The 18,748-nt window shown below is 38.7% G+C and overlaps 3 long non-coding RNA genes across 5 annotated transcripts; 2 read left to right on the top strand and 1 right to left on the bottom strand.

Annotated features, from left to right (window-relative positions):
* Positions 1-3,243: 3,243 nt before the first annotated feature.
* On the top strand, positions 3,244-7,761 carry LOC145422573 (uncharacterized). 2 transcript variants are annotated; one of them, XR_013903887.1, is made up of 6 exons: positions 3,244-3,613; positions 5,013-5,194; positions 5,321-5,786; positions 6,270-6,426; positions 6,679-7,012; positions 7,155-7,761. It is a non-coding gene; the product is annotated as an uncharacterized LOC145422573 (long non-coding RNA). The 2 variants fall into 2 exon arrangements; XR_013903888.1 differs by having other exon boundaries at positions 3,245-3,613; positions 6,275-6,426.
* A 2,810-nt stretch (positions 7,762-10,571) lies between these two features.
* On the top strand, positions 10,572-14,394 carry LOC145422523 (uncharacterized). Its single transcript, XR_013903836.1, has 3 exons — positions 10,572-11,303; positions 12,029-12,186; positions 12,613-14,394. It is a non-coding gene; the product is annotated as an uncharacterized LOC145422523 (long non-coding RNA).
* Positions 14,395-14,480: 86 nt separating this feature from the next.
* LOC145422522 (uncharacterized) lies at positions 14,481-17,264 on the bottom strand. Of its 2 annotated transcripts, none has more exons than XR_013903834.1 (5): positions 17,039-17,264; positions 16,447-16,912; positions 15,807-15,963; positions 15,221-15,554; positions 14,481-15,078 (listed from the first exon to the last, which is right to left on the bottom strand). It is a non-coding gene; the product is annotated as an uncharacterized LOC145422522 (long non-coding RNA). The 2 variants fall into 2 exon arrangements; XR_013903835.1 differs by having other exon boundaries at positions 14,482-15,078; positions 15,807-15,958; positions 17,039-17,263.
* Between the last annotated feature and the right edge of the window lie 1,484 nt (positions 17,265-18,748).

Genomic DNA, 18,748 nt, shown 5'->3' with positions numbered 1-18,748 from the left:
ACTGTTACATGCATTTGAATGGGGAACTCGACCGAAACAAAGTATAGGTTTTCATTATGTGAATAACTTGGAAATCTTAGCTCAAACAGCTGCAAATCCTGTTTTCCCAGCACGGGGACCTTGAGTTCTATAAGATAAAGCCATAAACATGTTTGTCTGAGTCTTCTATCAAAAGTTACAGCTATTTATATGAAGTTGTACAAAAACGCTTTATTTTGCCAAGACAATGCGTTTCTCACTGTTACATGCATTTGAATGGGGAACTCGACCGAAACAAAGTATAGGTTTTCATTATGTGAATAACTTGAAAATCTTAGCTCAAACAGCTGCAAAACCTGTTTTCCCAGCACGAGGACCTTGAGTTCTATAAGATAAAGCCATAAACATGTTTGTCCGAGTCTTCTATCAACAGTTACAGCTATTTATATGAAGTTGTACAAAAACGCTTTCTTTCGCCAAGACAGTGCGTTTCTCACTGTTACATGCATTTGAATGGGGAACTCGACCGAAACAAAGTATAGGTTTTCATTATGTGAATAATTTTAAAATCTTAGCTCAAACAACTGCGAAACCTGTTTTCCCAGCATGGGGACCTTGAGTTCTATAAGATAAAGCCATAAACATGTTTGTCTGAGTCTTCTATCAAAAGTTACAGCTATTTATATGAAGTTGTACAAAAACGCTTTCTTTCGCCAAGACAGTGCGTTTCTCACTGTTACATGCATTTGAATGGGGAACTTGACCGAAACAAAGTATAGGTTTTCATTATGTGAATAACTTGGAAATCTTAGCTCAAACAACTGTGAAACCTGTTTTCCCAGCACGGGGATATTGAGTTCTATAAGATAAAGCCATAAACATGTGTATCCGAGTCTTCTATCAAAAGTTACAGCGATTTATATGAAGTTGTACAAAAACGCTTTCTTTCGCCAAGACAGTGCGTTTCTCACTGTTACATGCATTTGAATGGGGAACTCGACCGAAACAAAGTATAGGTTTTCATTATGTGAATAACTTGGAAATCTTAGCTCAAACAGCTGCAAAACCTGTTTTCCCAGCACGCGGATATTGAATTCTATAAGATAAAGCCATGTATACGTATATCTGAATTTTCTATCAAAAGTTACAGCTATTTATATGAAGTTGTACAAAAACGCTTTCTTTCGCCAAGACAGTGCGTTTCTGACTATTACATGCATTTGAATGGGGAACTCGCACGAAACAAAGTATAGGTTTTCATTAAGTGAATAACTTGAAAATCTTAGCTCAGACAGCTGAAAAAGCTGTTTTCCCAGCACGGGGATATTGAATTCTATAAGATAAAGCCATGAATACATATATCTGAGCCTTCTATCAAAAGTTACAGCTGTCTTCATGAAGTTGCACAAAAACACTTTATTTCGCCAAGACAGTGCGTTTCTGACTATTACATGCATTTGAATGCAGTTCTCGCACGAAACAAAGTATAGGTTTTCATCTTGTGAATATCTTGAAAATCTTAGCTCAAACCTGTTTGCTCAACACGGGTATATTGAATATTATAAGATAAAGCCATAAATACGTAAATCTGAGCCTTCTATCAAAAGTTACAGCTAACTTCATGAAGTTGTACAAAAAGGCTTTATTTCGCGGAGACAGTGCGTTTCTGACTATTACATGCATTTGAAAGGAGTTCTCACACGAAACAAAGTATAGCTTTTTATGTTGTGAATAACTTAAAAATCTTAGCTCACATAGCTTTAAAACTGTTTGCTCAACACGGGGATATTGAATTTTATAAGATAAAGCCATAAATACGCATATCTGAGTCTCCTATCAAAAGTTAGAGCTGTCTTCATGAAGTTGTGAACGCTTTATTTCAGTGCGTTTCTGACTATTACATGCATTTGAATGGAGTTGTCGCACGAAACAAAGTATAGGTATTCATTTTGTGAATAACTTGAAAATCTTAGATCAAACAGCTGCAAAACCTGTTTGCTCAACACGGGGATATCGAACTTTATAAGATAAAGCCATAAATATGTGTATATGCGTCTTCTATCAAAAGTTACAGCTGTCTGAATGAAAGCATTATAGCAGCTTACCTCGATCATGCGGTAGAACAGACACATGGGCCACCTACGTGTCCTCCTACGGCAGGAGTAGTTGCCACAAACCTGCAAAACAAAAAGAAATGATCAGGTGACATGAACAGATTTATACAGCCATAAGCAAGAGATTCTTCCTGCCTGTGGGCGTCAAACTGAACCCCCCCCCCCCCCCCCCTCCTTACTGTAACTATCAAAACTATCATAGTCTAAAACTATCATCTCATATCAAAACTATTACAATCACATTATCTGACTTTATCAGTTATAACAATGAAAAACGGTAAACAATTTGGCAAATAAATGACTTATAATTGTGCTTACCTGGTCCAGATGATCCACAGCCCCTTTGCATTTGTTATAATCCAGGATGATGTGGGGCTTTCTCTTCCCAGAGTCCTGGACTTGGTAGCAGGAAACAGAAGAGCCCTGTCTCCCCATTTCACAGGCTTGTTGTCGTTTCATGTTGAGACCTGTACAGGCCAGCCAGCATCACAAGCCCCATGTAAGCCTGCAACTCCTCATCTATGTCCTTCCAGTCTTTTACTGACCTGTTGCCCCTGCAGGTTGGTGAAATGCAGGATTAGCTGCATAATGTCCTCTGCAAAAAAAAGATGGAAAGTGCTCACAGGGCTGCTGATCCTATACGAATTGCATAATGGGTTGGTCCTGGGGTTAAAATGGGGGGAGGAAAAAATGGCAGGACCTCTTCGTGTGTGGGTTGCCACATGATTTCTCCATTTTTAGATCTCCACTGGCCATCCTCCAGTCTTGTCTCTTCCTCCTGCTCTTCTTCCTTCTTCTCCTTCTCCTCCTCCGCACATGAGCTGCAAAGCTCCTCGGTGCCTGGCAAAAATTCTTCTTCGCTGTCAGAAGTATCTCCACTGCTTGTGGAGAGTGCAAAACTGCAGCAACAGCCTCCTCTAAACTGAGTGCACGCTTCATTGTGTCTGTGCAGAAATGACCACTCAGACCAGGCTGCAAAGTATTCTCATAGACTTCAAAGGTGCACCTGAATAAACATGCTATACCATACATCCAATAAGAGAGAGGAGGCACACTCTTGATCAAGAAAAAACATAAACGCACGCCTTTGATCTCTCCCCCCCTCTCTTTCTCTCTCTCTCTCTCTCACACACACACACATGCACATACATACACACACAATACCATTTTATGGTGGTTAGCTGTTTTATTGTCATGCATTTTACAAGGTAAGATAACCATGTCCTGCATTCAAAACCACTGAAAATGTCTATGGTGGTGCTGTGCCTAATATTGTGCTGGTGTATGCTGGGTAATGGCACAGCTAGCGACTGGGTGACTTTATTCACCCGCTTCGGCTGTTATCAGTCCATACAATGGGCGTTATTAGCACAAATCAGTCCCATAGATATGGAACATCTCCTGCTAGATTGTTCAGAAGGTTGTTATCATCCATCCAGATGGAGGATCACTAACAGGAGCGTGGGAAGACTCCAGAATCCACTCTGGCTGCAATCCGGTGGATACAGCAGTGTTTACAGGTAATACCATTTAAACGGACAGCATTTATAGAAAAAGTCAGCGAGTGTCAATAATGTTAATGTGGTTATCTTAGTAATACACCGAGTGCTAATATAACAGCTTTAAGATGCATTTGTAGATGTTATTACGTGTTTTACCGTCTTTATTGGTGCTAGCTTAAAGTTACGGTGTAAACGTTAGCTTATATTGGAGTAAAGCTGTTACTGTTTAAACGATGTTAGCACAGAAATATTAGCTTCTGTCATGACTGACGAAGTTACTAGTTAATAAAGTTTCCAGTAAAGTGTTTAATCGCAGCCACAGACTGACAGCAAATATCTCGATTAGCTTCAGTGCATCTGTAATAAATATGTGCAAGTTTCAGTGCTTCGTTTAAACTGTATGATACTTATACTGACCCAGGGTCAGTGTAAAATACAATCCTAGCTGTGTGAACAAAGCCTGGCTCCTTTAATCCTGCATGAAAAACCTCAGGATGCAGGCTATTATTACTCTTTCCTGCTGGCACACCTGTCACACCTGAGAGTCAGCTAGAAACGTACAGTGACGTGGACATCATGCAAAGACTGCCAGACTCTGTAATACTGCAAATGATCAGTGACTCAAGTTAACACTAAACTCTCTGTGTGCTGAACATTTAGGATTGAGTCAGGCTGCATCTGTGTTAGTCCTCTGACAGACTGGTGACCTGTCCAGGTGTGCTCTACCTATGACTACTGGGACAGGCTCTAGCTCCTGTAATAGAAATTTTATGTTATTCTCATTTAAAGCATTTAAGTGCTTATGCATATGCTTAGTTGTGACACTGTTATAGACTGTTCAATGAAAGTTTCTAAAACTAGATGAACTTACTTCAGCAGTTTGAGAAAACAACTCCCTTTACAGGTGCTGATAACGCTGAAGTAGCAGAGCTGACATGACTGAACTGTAATGTTTGATGTGTGTTTGCTCTCCTGTGCGCAGTAATAAATAGCTTGATCACAGCTCTTTCTGTGTTGCAGACTTTATTTTAAAAATTCCACGACACCCCCCACCCTCCCACTGTGAACATGAATTGAATATTCAGAAGACATTTGTTTAAATAGTTCTAGAAATCTGAGCTGTTGGTGTGTCCTTGGATTGTGTGGTAATAATATTAGAGCCTGCAATCTTTCTTACTGAATCTCTACTATGAGTCATGTTACCTGAGATTAATTCTATGTTTACCTGTCAGCCTGGACGAATGTGCTGTGTGAAGGAAATTAAATTAAATCAGATCTGAAATGCGTACATTTAAGGAACCTGTTCATATTTAATTGAAATATGAACCAGTGATTTTTTGATTGCTGATTCCAAGAGAGTCTTTGTGGAAATCCTCTTTGGCTTTTTGTTATTTTAATTCTCTTTTCTGTTTTCCAGAACAGTTCTCCACAGTCACTGTCCATATGGGTCAGTGGGACCAAGAAGCACTCTGCTAATGTGTGGACTCTGACCAGCAACATCCAGCAAGACCCAGACAGCGTTTTCTATCTCCCAGCTGGAGTTTTTTGTTTGTCTGTGACTGGAGAGTCAGATTTTTGTTGAGCTTCATACTTGCAGAGGTAAGTCAGTTTGCAGAGATCCCTCCCACCCTGGCTTTTATGTGCTAGATTTCTTATCTGAAACAGTAATATTTCAGTGACTGCTGCTTATACCACAGGTTAATACACTCTACTGATCCCTGATAGGAGAATCATCAATTTTGCCAGCAAAGAAGCCTGGTGGATGTTTGTTTACAGTCTGATGGTGGGACATCATGCTCTGCATCTTTAAAGTTTGTCTCTTGATTATTATTCATACCCAGTAATGTGAAGTATGCTCATATCTACTATAACTGAACCAACCTGGTGCTCTTCATTTATGGAGGCTGTTGAGTCTGAATGTTGGATGTTGTGTATCTCGTGTTCTCTGGGCTTTGTTGTCCTCAGTCTTTTTGCAGGATCAGAAAACAAAACCAGGAGGCGCGTAAATGTTTCTTCTCCATGATGTTTCTTCAAATGTTTCTTCTGGATGATGATATGACCGTGACCACGGGATGCCACCTTTGGTCTTATGATGAAGCAAAGCTCAGGAAGAAGTGTGATTAAATGGTACCCACATGTGTGCTGCTGAGAAGGATGTACAGGGGCACCTGCAGCCAAATCCAAGCTTCAGGTTAGTTGTAGTTGCAGAATGCTATAGGACTGAGACAGCTGAGGCATCAAATGTTTGATTAAACGGATGAAAAAGAGAAGTTTTTTCCCTATAATTATCACTTCTTAAAATCTGTAGCAACTTCAAGTCTTTCAGCATGCTGAGCATGCTCAGAATGTGACAATATATTTTTGTTCAATATTTAATTTCTTTCAGTTGCAATTGTTAAATGAAAAAAAAAAATTCTTATAATTTAGCAAACTAATTTATCAAAAAAATATATATACATATATCTGTAGTAGTTTTAATGAATTAATTTGACACCTGTATTGAAAATACCATATTGTATTCATACAGAATCAGTATGGTATCATTGTTTGTCTGTTCACTGATTGTTGAAGCTAAGAGCTACTTTGATCTGTTTAGATCTAAAGTATCCAAAGTTGAGCTCTAATGTTTCTTCACCCCTGTGTGTGTGATATGTGATTTCCTACATGCTGGCAGAGCAGCAGTTTGTGCTCACAAATGGTGACGGTGTGGAGAGACGGTGGTGTTTCCTCAGAAGAACCAGCAGAGTCACAAAGGACACCAGTCCATCTCACCACCTTGACTTGCTGACTGATGTTCGTCTGCACTGCACAGAGGAAATCAACTAACCGAGGTTTGTCCAGTGACGTGTTATGAAATGTATATTTGTTTTATGCTTACAGATATGTTTTTCTTGACAGAGGCTCTGCAGAGGTTAGACAAAGCAGAGAAAACATGTGCTTTACATTTTACTGTGATTTATTGAGATATTTGTTGCCTGATGTTCAGCAGGAATGGAGAAATAGAATCAAAGGGAGATGTTTTTGATGTTTTTGTAATGATGTAAGTAAATCTTCAATATTATTTATTTGCTTGGTTATATTAGGAGTGTTTCTGAGTGAGGGGGAGAGGAGTCATCATCCAGGTAAAGTGACGTAGATCAGTGGATACACTTGTCTCCCCTTTAAAGGAGACGATCCAAGTCATCCTTAAATGTTAGTGCTTTCAAATACACAAACATTTTTAAAGGACAAAAATGAACATCCAACTTTGACTGTAATACAAAATAAATCTTTGCATGTGTGTTTTCAAACTCTCAGATGGGCAGCATATCAGTCTTGGACTGTCTAACCTGCCGGAGCAGCACTGAATGACCACCGCACGAGCATGTTCCTGCAACATTCAGCATCTGATCTGTCATCTGTGTGCTTCTGCTTTTGGTAAGTAGAGTTACCCAACTCCAGTAACTCTAAACACATGCCATCCATTTCTAACGGCCTGGTTACTTCCTGTCAGTTACTTTAGAAACCATGTGGTCACCTGACCTAACACTGTTTCTTCTTCTTCCCCTTAATGTTGAAGTGTCAAATGTCACACAGCTGGAGAGGAAACTACACCAGTGTACTGGGATGTTTCAGCAACACGTGCCAGATGCTGTTCCTTCATGGTGACATCACCAGAGACAGTCCCGCCCACCTCAGGACCCATTGATTATGATGATCTGATCCATCAAATCCCCAGCAGGTGAACCTTATTCATGACATAACACCACAACAATGTAAAAAATTAAACAGCAACAGTCTAAATGTAAAGTGCATTCTAAAGTCCTCTTCAATAAATTGTATGCAAAGAGTCATTCAGGTCACTACAGAACCCAGAGTCTTCATCATTAAATCTCTGGTTGCTTCATTTTTATATCCTATATCAGATATTTTAAAGGTTAGCTTAGGTAAAGTTCCATTCTCATGGTGAGGCAAAATGCTTTATGTGTGTGTGTGTGTCATGAACGGCTATAAAAGGCCTATAATTAAAGAACAAAGCGGGGTTTGAGTTCGAGTTGCGGCAGACTGTCACTACTTGTAAATGGAACGCAGCCTTCCTACGGCGGACAGCTAATAACAGGAATCGGACGCGGTCCAGCCAAGTCCACAGCAACCACCATAGCAACCGCCTAGCATGACCTTAAAAACATATTCTGTCTTCATAACTATCAAAATCGTGAAATGATTTGCAAAGTGTGAAAGTGTTACAGCTGCAGATACCTGCTATGGTGGTATCTATGGAAGCTGTTTACATAGATAATAATATACGATGTAACCATGGAGACAGTCAGTCACGTGAGCTAGCGGTGCACGTTTACTACAGTGAATAAGGTGATTGAGTGCACAGCGTCCACACTCTGCAGGGGGTAAAGACATTACTTCAATATTGTTTTATATTGATATATATTTGCCTTCTGTTGACCATCACCTCAGGTTCACCATTACAGTTTCAGCATACAAATGCACACTGTCTAAACACATTCAAAAACTCATGTCTCAGAAATAAGCACAGCTGTTCATGTTTGTCATTAGAGTTTTATTTGTAAGAAAATTATGAACTTCATATTGTGCATTAAATAAAAGAACATTTCACAACTCTTGAGTCAACAGAAACAGGTAACAGAAATGTCTCTAATGTGTACAGTGTAGTGTAAGCATTAAAAGATCATAAAGGAAACACTAACATTTATGTGAAACTAATTGTAATAAAAAATGAGCAGGTGCTTTATAGATTTAAAAGAAAGAATCTGAAAACAACACTTTTTTGGTCTAAGTGATCAAAGTAGAAAACAGAACTGATGTTCAAGAACAAACCGTAGCTGCACTAATATTACACATCTCGATCGTTGTACTGAACAGACATGTTGCTTTTAAAACCACATGCAGTGTGTGACCATGACTGTTCACTGAGACCATGAACGCCACTTCGCTGAAGCATTCTTATTCTTCTTCTTGCCATTAAATTGGAAGCAGAAGCAGCACGAGCTGATTTGATCTACTGAAAGGAAAAAGCAGAACATCTGAGTTGAAACCAGTCAGCTGAAATCATTAAGACAGGAACAAATTCAATGCAGTGTCTCAAGTGGCTTAGCCTGTTACAACTGTTGATACAAGCTAAATACGGTTAACACACAGTGTCAGGGAGCTCCAGTGTGGGAACTAGTGGCTTTAGGTTTGTAGTCATTTAACTTTCATCCATTCATTCATTTAATTCAGGAGGAAGAAATGCCAGGTTGGTGCAGGCTGGTTACATGCATTTGGTCCCATGCTGTCTTTAATTAAATGACTTGGTTCATTTTATGGCTGGGCTGTATGTGGGGTTATATCATGTTATTTGGGCAGGAGTACCTGTCCCCTGTTAGACTTAGAAAGTTTCTCCATAAGTAGAGTTTCTAACTCTTCTAGCACATCTGTGGCTGACAGCTTTTTGGTGGCTCTTTTTACCCCACACTGGTTGTGAGTGTGTAAATAGCCCCACTAGTTCTTTTGGGTTGCAGTTAACTTGGGAGGAAGGGGTGGGTATGTCATGATTAGGTGAATAACAATTATATGGGATACATAAATTTCACAATGCATGCATATATCTCTATCAATTAAACCTGGCCTGAGGGCTGCCATTTTTTACATTCAGTTATTTCTCTTAGAAATGTTGGAACTAAATAATGAATGTGTTACAGTTAAAGTGAAACACTGGTCAGTGTAAATGGCTCATTGGGACACAGAAACCTTTAAATTAAACCTGATATCTAGTGTCAAACAATATCAAAGCTGTAAAAGATGTTTACAGTCAGAATTTATAAAACTATGATTGTAAATAAATTCAAACAAGTGAGCTTTTCTCTTTGTGCTGAATATCAACACTGTGGTTTCTTAGACTGTAAGCTTTACTTTAGTGCAACCAGTTGCAGAAGCTGCCACTCCAAATGTCTTTTGATAACAAGAAAAAAATACCTTTTCAGTACACGGCCTGAAGTTCTTCTCCGACATCTTCTGCAATCGGCTTTGTCTGCTGGTTTGAAGACAATAAACCACAAAAAAGATGATTTAGTCACTTTGTCTGTGTCATGCAGCTCGAATGTGTCGTGTAACGATGTTGAATAGCCGTCGTTATCCCTCTGCTTTGAGCCTTTTATCAAAAGTTACAGCTAACTTCATGAAGTTGTACAAAAAGGCTTCATTTCGCCGAGACAGTGCGTTTCTGACTATTACATGCATTTGAATGGAGTTCTTGCACGAAACAAAGTATAAGTTTTCATTATGTGAATAACTTGTATTTTACACTGACCCTGGGTCAGTATCAACTTCATGAAGACAGCTGTAACTTTTGATAGAGGACTCACACACACACATATTTATGGCTTTGCCTTATAGAATTCAGCATCTCCGTGCTGAGGAAATAGGTTTTGCAGCTGTTTGAGCTAAAATTTTCAAGTTATTCACAAATTAAAACCTATACTTTGTGTCGGAGGAGAACTCCATTCAAAATGCATGTAATAGCGAGAAACGCACTAACGTGGTGAAATAAAGCGTTTTTCCATAAACTTCATAAAGACAGCTGTAAATTTTGAGAGAAGACTCACACACACATATTTATGGCTTTGCCTTATAGACTATAGATAAATAGATAAATATGTTTGTCTGAGTCTTCTATCAAAAGTTATAGCTATTTATATGAAGTTGTACAAAAACGCTTTATTTTGTCAACACAGTGCGTTTCTGACGATTACATGCATTTGAATGGGGAACTCGCCCGAAACAAAGTATAGGTTTTCATTATGTGAATAACTTGAAAATCTTAGCTCACACAGCTTTAAAACCTATTTCCTCAGCACTGAGATGCTGAATTCTATAAGGCAAAGCCATAAATATGTGTGTATCAACAGTTACAGCTGTCTTTTTGAAGTTGATACTGACCCAGGGTTAGTGTAAAATACAATCCTAGCTGTGTGAACAAAGCTTGGCTCCTTTAATCCTGCATGACAAACCTCAGGATGCAGGTTATTATTACTCTTTCCTGCTGGCACACCTGAGAGTCAGCTAGAAACTTACAGTGACGTGGACATCATGCAAAGACTTCCAGACTCTGTAATACTGTGAATGATCAGTGACTCAAGTTAACACTAAACTTTAAACAGTACCTCTGTGTCTCTGTGTGCTGAACATTTAGGATTGAGTCTGCATTGACTTTATTTATTGAGACTTTAATGTGTTAAAAGCAGGTTGAAGACGGCTCAGAAACATTTGAAGATTAAAATTTAGCATTATAGCTTCTGGTGGTTTGTAAAGCCTATACTCAGCTGTAGTTTTTGTTACTAATTTATGTTTGTTGTTATTTAACACAGATTTCAGAAGAGCAAATATGCTTAATAGTTTAACTAGATTTCATTTGTCAGTGTGGGACTGCTGAGTCACCTGAAGAACTCATTTCATTCATTCTCCACATGATGTTCATTTACAGAAATGTTTCACAGGAACTGATTCCTCCCAAACTGTGAACTAGTGTCTTTCCATAGATTATCTCTGTATGAATGTACTTTTAAATGAAGGCAAGTGTTTGTCCTTTTTTGTTCCTCAGTTACAGTACGTGATATCTTGATATCAGGCGGTCAACACTGGGGGAAGACAAGAAGCAGACGTACTTCCAAGAGGGAGCTGCAGTGAGGACACAGCCAGGTCACTGAGGTCAGAGGTCAGAATCTGAAACAGCTCAGGTTTATATTTTAGGGGTTATAAAAAATCTAAATGTATTTATGAAGAAACCTTTAAATAATAGTCATAATTATGATTATTATAAGAAATATCAAACATTTAAGTGGATTTTCTGTTACACATATTGTGTTAACCCTGCAATAAACTGGCAGCCTGTCTTTGTCCTGTATCAGCTGGGATAGGCTTCATCCTCCCGCAATCCTGAATTGGATACATTGTATTCCAACTATGTAATCTGATTATTTACAAAATCAAGGTATCTAATCAAAATGTAAGTAATAATTATAAAATGGGAAAGCAGAAATAAGTGTGACATGAATGTAACCGTGTTAGCTGACATAGAGGACAGCTACATGTAGTCTGAAAAACCTTTGTTGTCAAGTTTGCAGGTATATCAGCACGAGACATTCTTACATAGAAGAGACGTTAAAGTCTCTAACTCAGTGAAGCATTATTGGTCCCATCTGTTTGGATAAATATAGTAAGTTGATGTTTGTCCATTTATTGACACATTTTCTTAAGTGCTTATCCAGTTCAGGATCACAGTGGAGCTGCAGCTGGATATGTTCACTAAATAAACCTTACAAAAGTTAACAATAAACCTGCATCCATGTACGTTGTTGTCCACAGGATGAGAAAATCAAACTGGAACACTGTGGAACATGTTAATAAATGTTTGTGTGTTTATGCCTGCGTCTTTCACAGGAGGCGCTGGAAGGTTTCCCTAATAGTTCCTGGTGAATCAAAGCAGAACCATAAAGGTTGCTGGATTGCATGATGGCATTACCCCTGAGCAGTCATCCTGTTAAAGGAGGAACCAGTTAGAAGCTGTTTTCAAAGTAGCTGAGCAGATTTCATCTCAAGTAAGCGATTAACTGTTTGTTCATCTGTTCTGCCACTTAAAGAGCATTTAAGGACATCTTTCGAGTGTCCAGCTGAATTAATTCTACTGGCTCTCATGGTCATTTGTTATTATAGACATATTTTTCATGTTCATCCAGCTATTTAGTAAATTCAATCTATTTAGTAATATCCGTCAGCTATAAAATGTAATATAAATATAAAAATATCTAAATATCTCCTGCCCTTTATGTTTTAATGATGTAAGTCTGTTATCGTGTTACATTAGCATTCCTCACATATCAATGAGATGCTGTACAGTAAAATCCTACTGACGCAGCAGAGGGATAACGACGGCTATTCAACATCTTTACACGACACATTCGAGCTGCATGACACAGACAAAGTGACTAAATCATCTTTTTTGTGGTTTATTGTCTTCAAACCAGCAGACAAAGCCGATTGCAGAAGATGTCGGAGAAGAACTTCAGGCCGTGGACTGAAAAGGTATTTTTTTCTTGTTATCAAAAGACATTTGGAGTGGCAGCTTCTGCAACTGGTTGCACTAAAGTAAAGCTTACAGTCTAAGAAACAGTGTTGATATTCAGCACAAAGAGAAAAGCTCACTTGTTTGAATTTATTTACAATCAAAGTTTTATAAATTCTGACTGTAAACATCTTTTACAGCTTTGATATTGTTTGACACTAGATATCAGGTTTAATTTAAAGGTTTCTGTGTCCCAATGAGCCATTTACACTGACCAGTGTTTCACTTTAACTGTAACACATTCATTATTTAGTTCCAACATTTCTAAGAGAAATAACTGAATGTAAAAAATGGCAGCCCTCAGGCCAGGTTTAATTGATAGAGATATATGCATGCATTGTGAAATTTATGTATCCCATATAATTGTTATTCACCTAATCATGGCATACCCACCCCTTCCTCCCAAGTTAACTGCAACCCAAAAGAACTAGTGGGGCTATTTACACACTCACAACCAGTGTGGGGTAAAAAGAGCCACCAAAAAGCTGTCAGCCACAGATGTGCTAGAAGAGTTAAAAACTCTACTTATGGAGAAACTTTCTAAGTCTAACAGGGGACAGGTACTCCTGCCCAAATAACATGATATAACCCCACATACAGCCCAGCCATAAAATGAACCAAGTCATTTAATTAAAGACAGCATGGGACCAAATGCATGTAACCAGCCTGCACCAACCTGGCATTTCTTCCTCCTGAATTAAATGAATGAATGGATGAAAGTTAAATGACTACAAACCTAAAGCCACTAGTTCCCACACTGGAGCTCCCTGACACTGTGTGTTAACCGTATTTAGCTTGTATCAACAGTTGTAACAGGCTAAGCCACTTGAGACACTGCATTGAATTTGTTCCTGTCTTAATGATTTCAGCTGACTGGTTTCAACTCAGATGTTCTGCTTTTTCCTTTCAGTAGATCAAATCAGCTCGTGCTGCTTCTGCTTCCAATTTAATGGCAAGAAGAAGAATAAGAATGCTTCAGCGAAGTGGCGTTCATGGTCTCAGTGAACAGTCATGGTCACACACTGCATGTGGTTTTAAAAGCAACATGTCTGTTCAGTACAACGATCGAGATGTGTAATATTAGTGCAGCTACGGTTTGTTCTTGAACATCAGTTCTGTTTTCTACTTTGATCACTTAGACCAAAAAAGTGTTGTTTTCAGATTCTTTCTTTTAAATCTATAAAGCACCTGCTCATTTTTTATTACAATTAGTTTCACATAAATGTTAGTGTTTCCTTTATGATCTTTTAATGCTTACACTACACTGTACACATTAGAGACATTTCTGTTACCTGTTTCTGTTGACTCAAGAGTTGTGAAATGTTCTTTTATTTAATGCACAATATGAAGTTCATAATTTTCTTACAAATAAAACTCTAATGACAAACATGAACAGCTGTGCTTATTTCTGAGACATGAGTTTTTGAATGTGTTTAGACAGTGTGCATTTGTATGCTGAAACTGTAATGGTGAACCTGAGGTGATGGTCAACAGAAGGCAAATATATATCAATATAAAACAATATTGAAGTAATGTCTTTACCCCCTGCAGAGTGTGGACGCTGTGCACTCAATCACCTTATTCACTGTAGTAAACGTGCACCGCTAGCTCACGTGACTGACTGTCTCCATGGTTACATCGTATATTATTATCTATGTAAACAGCTTCCATAGATACCACCATAGCAGGTATCTGCAGCTGTAACACTTTCACACTTTGCAAATCATTTCACGATTTTGATAGTTATGAAGACAGAATATGTTTTTAAGGTCATGCTAGGCGGTTGCTATGGTGGTTGCTGTGGACTTGGCTGGACCGCGTCCGATTCCTGTTATTAGCTGTCTGCCGTAGGAAGGCTGCGTTCCATTTACAAGTAGTGACAGTCTGCCGCAACTCGAACTCAAACCCCGCTTTGTTCTTTAATTATAGGCCTTTTATAGCCGTTCATGACACACACACACACATAAAGCATTTTGCCTCACCATGAGAATGGAACTTTACCTAAGCTAACCTTTAAAATATCTGATATAGGATATAAAAATGAAGCAACCAGAGATTTAATGATGAAGACTCTGGGTTCTGTAGTGACCTGAATGACTCTTTGCATACAATTTATTGAAGAGGACTTTAGAATGCACTTTACATTTAGACTGTTGCTGTTTAATTTTTTACATTGTTGTGGTGTTATGTCATGAATAAGGTTCACCTGCTGGGGATTTGATGGATCAGATCATCATAATCAATGGGTCCTGAGGTGGGCGGGACTGTCTCTGGTGATGTCACCATGAAGGAACAGCATCTGGCACGTGTTGCTGAAACATCCCAGTACACTGGTGTAGTTTCCTCTCCAGCTGTGTGACATTTGACACTTCAACATTAAGGGGAAGAAGAAGAAACAGTGTTAGGTCAGGTGACCACATGGTTTCTAAAGTAACTGACAGGAAGTAACCAGGCCGTTAGAAATGGATGGCATGTGTTTAGAGTTACTGGAGTTGGGTAACTCTACTTACCAAAAGCAGAAGCACACAGATGACAGATCAGATGCTGAATGTTGCAGGAACATGCTCGTGCGGTGGTCATTCAGTGCTGCTCCGGCAGGTTAGACAGTCCAAGACTGATATGCTGCCCATCTGAGAGTTTGAAAACACACATGCAAAGATTTATTTTGTATTACAGTCAAAGTTGGATGTTCATTTTTGTCCTTTAAAAATGTTTGTGTATTTGAAAGCACTAACATTTAAGGATGACTTGGATCGTCTCCTTTAAAGGGGAGACAAGTGTATCCACTGATCTACGTCACTTTACCTGGATGATGACTCCTCTCCCCCTCACTCAGAAACACTCCTAATATAACCAAGCAAATAAATAATATTGAAGATTTACTTACATCATTACAAAAACATCAAAAACATCTCCCTTTGATTCTATTTCTCCATTCCTGCTGAACATCAGGCAACAAATATCTCAATAAATCACAGTAAAATGTAAAGCACATGTTTTCTCTGCTTTGTCTAACCTCTGCAGAGCCTCTGTCAAGAAAAACATATCTGTAAGCATAAAACAAATATACATTTCATAACACGTCACTGGACAAACCTCGGTTAGTTGATTTCCTCTGTGCAGTGCAGACGAACATCAGTCAGCAAGTCAAGGTGGTGAGATGGACTGGTGTCCTTTGTGACTCTGCTGGTTCTTCTGAGGAAACACCACCGTCTCTCCACACCGTCACCATTTGTGAGCACAAACTGCTGCTCTGCCAGCATGTAGGAAATCACATATCACACACACAGGGGTGAAGAAACATTAGAGCTCAACTTTGGATACTTTAGATCTAAACAGATCAAAGTAGCTCTTAGCTTCAACAATCAGTGAACAGACAAACAATGATACCATACTGATTCTGTATGAATACAATATGGTATTTTCAATACAGGTGTCAAATTAATTCATTAAAACTACTACAGATATATGTATATATATTTTTTTGATAAATTAGTTTGCTAAATTATAAGAATTTTTTTTTTTCATTTAACAATTGCAACTGAAAGAAATTAAATATTGAACAAAAATATATTGTCACATTCTGAGCATGCTCAGCATGCTGAAAGACTTGAAGTTGCTACAGATTTTAAGAAGTGATAATTATAGGGAAAAAAATTCTCTTTTTCATCCGTTTAATCAAACATTTGATGCCTCAGCTGTCTCAGTCCTATAGCATTCTGCAACTACAACTAACCTGAAGCTTGGATTTGGCTGCAGGTGCCCCTGTACATCCTTCTCAGCAGCACACATGTGGGTACCATTTAATCACACTTCTTCCTGAGCTTTGCTTCATCATAAGACCAAAGGTGGCATCCCGTGGTCACGGTCATATCATCATCCAGAAGAAACATTTGAAGAAACATCATGGAGAAGAAACATTTACGCGCCTCCTGGTTTTGTTTTCTGATCCTGCAAAAAGACTGAGGACAACAAAGCCCAGAGAACACGAGATACACAACATCCAACATTCAGACTCAACAGCCTCCATAAATGAAGAGCACCAGGTTGGTTCAGTTATAGTAGATATGAGCATACTTCACATTACTGGGTATGAATAATAATCAAGAGACAAACTTTAAAGATGCAGAGCATGATGTCCCACCATCAGACTGTAAACAAACATCCACCAGGCTTCTTTGCTGGCAAAATTGATGATTCTCCTATCAGGGATCAGTAGAGTGTATTAACCTGTGGTATAAGCAGCAGTCACTGAAATATTACTGTTTCAGATAAGAAATCTAGCACATAAAAGCCAGGGTGGGAGGGATCTCTGCAAACTGACTTACCTCTGCAAGTATGAAGCTCAACAAAAATCTGACTCTCCAGTCACAGACAAACAAAAAACTCCAGCTGGGAGATAGAAAACGCTGTCTGGGTCTTGCTGGATGTTGCTGGTCAGAGTCCACACATTAGCAGAGTGCTTCTTGGTCCCACTGACCCATATGGACAGTGACTGTGGAGAACTGTTCTGGAAAACAGAAAAGAGAATTAAAATAACAAAAAGCCAAAGAGGATTTCCACAAAGATTTCCTTCACACAGCACATTCGTCCAGGCTGACAGGTAAACATAGAATTAATCTCAGGTAACATGACTCATAGTAGAGATTCAGTAAGAAAGATTGCAGGGGGGGGGGGGGGGGTCATGGAATTTTTTAGATAAAGTCTGCAACACAGAAAGAGCTCTGATCAAGCTATTTTTTACTGCGCCAGCACACGACACACATTGCAGTTCAGTCATGTCAGTGCTGCCACAGAGGTGGTGCTCCTACTCCTTTATGCATTCTAAGGAAGAGGGAGGAAGTTACAAACTGATCCTACATATTTATGGCTTTACCTACATCTTCATATAAATAGCTGTAACTTTTGATAGAAGATTCAGAAATACATATTCATGGCTTTATCTTATAGAACTCAATATCCCCGTGCTGGGAAAACAGGTTTTGTTTGAGCTAAGATTTTCAAGTTATTCACATAATGAAAACCTATACTTTGTCTCGTGCGAGTTCCCCATTCAAATGCATGTAATAGTCAGAAACGCACTGTCTTGGCGAAATAAAGCCTTTTTGTACAACTTCATGAAGACAGCTGTAATTTTTGATAGAAGGCTCAGACACACAAATTTATGGCTTTATCTTATACAATTCAATATACCCGTGCTGGGCAAACAGGTTTTGCAGCTGTTTGAGCTAAGATTTTCAAGTTATTCACATAATGAAAACTTAAACTTTGTTTTGGGCGAGTTTGCCATTCAAATGCATGTAATAGCGAGAAACGCACTAACGTGGTCAAATAAAGCGTTTTTAATGGTCTTCATAAAGACAGCTGTAACTTTTGATAGAAGACTCAGACAAACATGTTTATGGCTTTATCTTATAGAACTCAATATCCCCGTGCTGGGCAAACAGGTCTTTGCAGAAATTTGAGCTAAGATTTTAAAATTATTCACATAATGAAAACGTATACTTTGTTTTGGTCGAGTTCCCCATTCAAATGCATGTAACAGTGAGAAACACACTGTCTTGGCGAAATAAAGCGTTTTTGAACAACTCCATATAAATCGCTGTAACTTTTGATAGAAGACTCAGACAAACATGTTTATGGCTTTATCTTATAGAACTCAATATCCCCGTGCTGGGCAAACAGGTTTTGCAGCCGTTTGAGCTAAGATTTTAAAATTATTCACATAATGAAAACCTATACTTTGTCTCGGGCGAGTTTCCCATTCAAATGCATGTAACAGTGAGAAACACATTGTCTTGGCGAAATAAAGCGTTTTTGCACAACTTTATATAAATCGGTGCAACTTTTGATAGACGACTCAGACACACATGTCTATGGCTTCATCTTAAAGAATTCAATATCCTCGTGCTGGGCAAACAGGTTTTGCAGCCGTTTGAGCTAAGATTTTAAAATTATTCACATAATGAAAACCTATACTTTGTTTCAGGCGAGTTTCCCATTCAAATGCATGTAACAGTGAGAAACACACTGTCTTG

Source organism: Astatotilapia calliptera, chromosome 19 (assembly GCF_964374335.1).
Source record: "Astatotilapia calliptera chromosome 19, fAstCal68.1, whole genome shotgun sequence".
Classification (NCBI taxonomy): Eukaryota; Metazoa; Chordata; class Actinopteri; order Cichliformes; family Cichlidae; genus Astatotilapia; species Astatotilapia calliptera.
This window is presented reverse-complemented; position numbering and strand designations above follow the sequence as displayed.